Source organism: Salarias fasciatus, chromosome 15, assembly GCF_902148845.1.
Source record: "Salarias fasciatus chromosome 15, fSalaFa1.1, whole genome shotgun sequence".
In the NCBI taxonomy this organism is placed as follows: domain Eukaryota; kingdom Metazoa; phylum Chordata; class Actinopteri; order Blenniiformes; family Blenniidae; genus Salarias; species Salarias fasciatus.
In genome coordinates this window covers 2,367,857-2,373,856 of record NC_043759.1, presented here as the reverse complement: position 1 = coordinate 2,373,856, position 6,000 = coordinate 2,367,857, and the positions used below count along the sequence as shown (strand labels likewise).

Sequence of the window (6,000 nt, the reverse complement as noted above, 5' to 3'; positions counted from 1 at the left end):
TGGCGGTTGGGGACGGTGCCTCTGGATTTGCAGACCGGGGTGGTGGTTCCTCTTTTTAAAAGGGGGACCAGATGGTGTGCTCCAACTATAGGGGGATCACACTCAGTCTCCCCAGGAAAGTCTACTCCAGGGTACTGGAGACCAGGATTCAAAGAATCGTAGAACCTCGGATCCAGAAGGAACAATGCACAGTTTTCATCCAGGTCGTGGAACACTGTACAAGCTCTCGACCCTCCCTAGGGTGCTCGAGGTCTCGTGGGAGTTCACCCAACCAGTCCATGTGTGTTTTGTGAACTTGAAGAAGACATTCGACCACATCCCTTGGGATGTCTTGTGGGGGGTGCGTCAGGAGTACAGAGTCCGCGGCCCCTTGTTAAGGGCCGTCCGGTCTCTGTATGACCGGATTAGGAGTCTGGTCCGCATTGCCGGCAGTAAGTCGGACCTGTTCCCGGTGCATGCTGAACTCCGGAGGGCTGCTCTTTGTCACCGGTTCTGTTCATCATTTTTATGGACGGAATTTCTCGGTGCAGCCACAGTCTGGAGGGGGTCCATATTGGGGACTAGGGGTCAGAGGGGGTCCGGTTCAGAGGCCACAGGATTCCCTGGTCTGCCCCCTCCAGGTCATTGGAGAGACTGTGGCCCAAGTGGATGAGTTTAAGTATCTTGGGGTCTTGTTCACGAGTGAGGGACGGATGGAGGTGAGACTGACAGGTGGATCGTTGCAGCGTCTGCAGTGATGCAGTCGTACCGGTCCGCTGTGGTGAAGAGGGAGCTGAGCCGAAAGGCAAAGCTCTCGATTTACCGATCAATTTACACTCCGAACCTCACCTATGGTCATGAGCTTTGGATCATGACCGAAAGGACAAGATCCTGGATACAAGTGGCTGAAATGAGTTTACTTCATAGAGTGGCTGGGCGCTCCCTTAGAGACAGGGGCTCAGTCACCAGGGAGTATAGCCGCGACTCCTTCACATCCAGAGGAACCAGCTGAGGAGGCTCGGGCATCTGGTTAGGATGGAAGCCTCCCAGAAGAGTAGTTCTAGACATGTCCCACCTCGAGGAGGCACCGAAGACCCATGACACGCTCTGGGCTGGACTGGGAACGCCTCGGGATCCTCCTGGAAGAGCTGGAGGAACAGTCTGGGGACAGGAAGTCTGGGGATCGTTGCTTAGACTGCTGCCCCCGAGACCCGGTCCTGGATAAGTGGTTGAAAATTGATGGATGGATGGATGGATGGACAAATATTTAATCACTACTTTTTATTTTGCTGAATTAAGCTGCAACTCTGACAGTTAACTTTGGGCACCAGGTGGCTCAGGTGGTGTAAACATTACCATCATTATTTTATTTCTCATTATATGAAGTAAATTTTCTTGAAATGTCATTAAATTCATCAAGCTTAGGGAACACAATATATCTCTGCATCCTATCTTTCACAGCAACAGAGGTCCAAATCCAGCAGAACTCTGCTGTTAATAGGAATGTCTTCTCTGTGGAGATCATGAAGGAAAACTCCAATTACAGGAAAACAGTGAGAAATTAACTGTTAACCATCCTTTTGCTCCTGTTGTTCTTAGAAAATTTTACGTCCACACAGCATCGCTGCAGGAAATATCTGCATCCACACAACATGACGAGGACTCAAAACGATCTACTTCACATGCCAGGCCTTTAGATGGCGCTGTCACTCTGCCACAGAAACAGCTAAACGAAAAAGAAGACACTGAGCACAGACTCGGAGCTGCACATTCAGTGTGCGCGATGTAAACAAACAACAATGGAAGTTATCCCTTATCAAATAAACAGCATGAGGAGCCTCTGCAGCAAAAATCAGCCAATCAGCTGATCAGGAGTTTTACTGTTGATCATAGAAACATGAAAATGGAGCCCTGCATGTGCTGTTTTGGTAGCAGCTAAACGGAGTGTCCAGGTATCATGTATGTGTATTCAGAGGATCGACACGGCATCTGTCTGGTTAACTGACAGTTTCTTTAACTAGTTACTGTTATTTATACAGGTGTTGGGTGAAGACACGTAGTGCAGCGCCTTCGAGGGACATGAACATAGCAGACCTACCCTGCCAAAAAGGACTATTATTTTCATGTTTTTTAAACACCAGATATACCGATTGGTAAAATGATGTTGGATATTGGTAAATTTTTGGTTAATTGCCCAGGCCCATTGTCTAATAACCTACCTTCATATCTACCATCACACATTACCTACCACTCTGCCTACCAGCTGTTTTATCAGTCGGCTTTCATAAGTCTACTGACCTACCTGCAGATCGATCAAAGGTCTTACCTAAAGCACCAACCTTCCAAGCTACGAACCGACTGACCGGCCCAGTTACCTACCCTACCTACTGACTGACCTACTAACCTGTCTACCTAACCCTAGTTACCTACTTACCTTACCCAACAACCTAAACATGCCAGTCTACCTACCTCCTGACTTACCTGCCAACAGGTCAACATAACCCCATCTTCCTACTCACCCATTCACCCACCTACGGTCTGCAAACACATCAAAATACTGAGCTACATACTCACTGACGGATCAACCAACAAACGGATCAATAGATGTACCAACCAACATGTGAACCAACCGACTGACCAACCAACAGATGTACTGACCGACTGACCAATAGACATGCCAATAGACTGACCAGCAAACAGATGTCCCGATCAGCTGACTGACCAACAGATATTCCAACTGAGTGACCGGCCAACAAATGTACCAACAGACTTACCGACTATCAGACCCACTGACCGACTGACCAACAGACATGCTAACCGAATGACTAACAGACGTACCAACCGACAGACTGACCGACTAACTGATGCACTGACCGACTGACCAATAATCGTACTGACCGACCGACCAACAGACGTCCCGACCAGTAGATTTATCAATCCAACTTCCAACCTACTTACTGACTGATCGATTGACCAGTCAACAGACGTACCGACCAGCAGATGTACCGACCAACTGACCAACAGATATACCAATCTAACTTCCTGACTTACTGACCAATTGGCCAACTGACTGACTGACCAACCAACAGACGCACTACCCAACTGACTGACCAGACGTGTTGTTCGAACAACCAAGCGTTGCACTGCACAGAAATTGACCATTAACAGTCACTGTAGTTAGCATCATTAGCTGGATGTGTTGCTACTTGGGTTCATCTGTGTGTCCTGGAGCCAAACGTTGAGCCTCCTCCTGAGATCTGCCCACGGGTCGAAAGTGAAGCTGAAACCTCCTAATTTGTTGTATTAACAGGTCGGCACGCAGCATCAGTCAGTGCGCGAGAGCAATCAGCTGTGAAATAATAGCATTAGCACCTCATTAACTCCCAATTTAATCTTTTTCCGTTTGGTTTGGAGGCACAATGATTAAAGTGGGAAACAATGTCGGCAGAGCAGACCAGCCGCTGTAAAAACAGTCGTGTTTCTGGAGCTGCAGAATGAGCAAGGCATCTGCCTTTTGAAACACAGCGAGGACTTGACTTTGTCCTGCAGTGTCATTAGCTGTGTCACTTCTTTGTCGATCAGGTTAAATTCTTTCTGATCAGAGGATCTGAATACTGTTCCGGTGTAATGTACTAAGATGCAACCTATTAATTTTAGAGGATCATAATGCTTTGCATTGTGATTGGCAGTCTGAGGCAGTCTGAGGTGGTCCTCCAGAAGCGCAGCCATTGCTCCCCCCTCTCATGGTCTGATGAGGCTCTCCCCCCACTGCTGCCGTCCGACTGACTGATCCCTCCGTGGCCCCGCCCCTAGTTGACCCTATCTTCACACAGACCTGAAGAAACATTCAGCAAAGCTCTGACTGTAGGAATTAACCTCATGTGCTGTTTACATGGACTGTGAGCAGATCAAAACCTGGGTTGAACCACCTCCTATGATCCCACCGACATCTAAATCCGATGTTGTGCGATCACATTCAAGTGTTTATATGGTGTTAATCAGGGTGGCCTTGAGAGGGAATGATTTTGGATGATGGAACAAGTTTACATAAAGCCATCAGAACATCAAACCAGCAGTTAAGAACTTTTGCAAAATTAATGGGAATTCAAGTCGAACTGATTATCGGCCTGGTTCACGTGACGATGCTGCGAGGAAAAAAAATCAGCACTCCAAGTTGGCCCACTAGTTGGCGCTCTCAGACAGGTGTCACATTCAAACAGTTTCCAAAGTCCAAAGCAGAGACGTATCAAAAGGACAAATCCAACTCCGGCGTGTTCACGACGACGAATATGACAAAGTACAGAGACAGAGAAATGGTTATAAACCTCAAAACTCACACTGTATTTCATCCACTGCAAACCTCACAGCAGGCTCTGCTTACTCACGCTCAACTCCGATTCCTTCACTTTGTAACTCATGTTTTCTCATTTAATCCCATCATTTCTTTACTCTCATTTAACGAATCATCCTCATCTGGATGTCCGTTGTCACTGGATCTCATATGTGATGAGAGGTTTGATGTGTGGAAACAAACACACACACACACACACACACACACACACACACACACACACACACACACACACACACACACACACACACACACACACACGCGCAGTCTCGTATTTCTATCCTTGTGGGGACCGTCCATTGACTCCCATTCATGTCTAGCCCCTAACCCTGACCCTAACCCTAACCCTAACCCACACCACAACAAAGCCTAACCCTAAAGAAATGTTTTTGCACTTTTACTTTTTTCAGTAACAACAACATGGTCAAGAAAACACTGTTTCTCCTACTTAGGACCGGAAAAAGGTCCCCACAAGGCACGTCGTTCCACGTTTTGCTATCCTTGTGGGGACATTTGGCCCCCAACAAGGATAGAAATACGAGAACACACACACACACACACACACACACACACACACACACACACACACACACACACACACACACACACACACACACACACACTTTTTACATTGCATTCAGACTTCTTCCAGTCTTTCATTGCTTCCCTCCATCCACCATTTCTTCCTTTGTCTCTGGGTGAGAATACAAATATATAGCGTACACACACACACACACACACACACACACACACACACACACACACACACACACACACGTCATATCATATCCCATCATGCCCCTCTGTGCCTCCACCGTCCCTCTATCTGCCCGTCCCCATCTCGCCTTTTTCCTGCAGTCGATTTATTCAGCAGCTCCACCAGAGAGGAACGATAAGAAGATAAAGACGAGGCGCCTCAGTGTGCGAGTGTGTGTGTGTGTGTGTGTGTGTGTGTGTGTGTGTGTGTGTGTGTGTGTGTGTGTGTGTGTGTGTGTGTGTGTGCCACAGCAACAGACAGATAGAGAGAGATAAAAGTTGTGCTGACAGATGACTGATGTCGAAGCTGATATGAACAAGCGTTCATACTCCCAAAGAGTGTGTGTGTGTGTGTGTGTGTGTGTGTGTGTGTGTGTGTGAGAGAGAGAGGGAGCTTTCTCTTGAGTTTTGGCGCATCGGGAAGTTAACACACACACACACACACACACCAAGTACAAGGAGAAGAAAAACGAAATGTGGGGGAAATTGATGAAGTGAGTGAGAAGAATATGGAGGAAGAGGAAGAGGAGGAGGAGGAGGGGGAGGAGGAAGAGGAGGAGATGCTACACAGTGGGAGAAAGAAAAAAATCACACTTGAATGCAGCAGAGGAGGTGTGAAATAATAGAGGATGAGGAGAAAAAAATCTAAATTGTAGATCCCAAAACAACCAAAATAAGACACAAGGGAGAAGAAAACCAGGAAATAAGATAATAAGACAAAACGTCTTATTGTTCTGATCTCCTCCACGAGGTTTAAGGTGGACCAGACGGTGTCCACCCTGAGACTTAAGGTGGACCAGACAGTCTCCTCCTGACTGTTTTTCTGCACCAAACAGAAGCTCAGGGTCTTCGACCTCCTTTAAAGTTCATCACCAACAGACTCCAGAATCTTCCTAAACAACTTCAACCCTCAT

At 47.2% G+C, this 6,000-nt stretch overlaps 1 protein-coding gene and 1 long non-coding RNA gene across 2 annotated transcripts in view; one reads left to right on the top strand and one right to left on the bottom strand.

The window, feature by feature from the left end:
• Positions 1-5,306, top strand: part of LOC115402482 (uncharacterized) — a 7,017-nt gene extending 1,711 nt beyond the window's left edge. Inside the window, exon 3 of the long non-coding RNA XR_003933131.1 lies at positions 5,259-5,306. This is a non-coding gene — a long non-coding RNA (uncharacterized LOC115402482). The remainder of the gene's footprint in view (positions 1-5,258) is intronic.
• galnt14 (UDP-N-acetyl-alpha-D-galactosamine:polypeptide N-acetylgalactosaminyltransferase 14 (GalNAc-T14)) overlaps positions 1-6,000 on the bottom strand; it is a 103,841-nt gene that overhangs the window by 50,156 nt on the left and 47,685 nt on the right. The window lies entirely within an intron of this gene.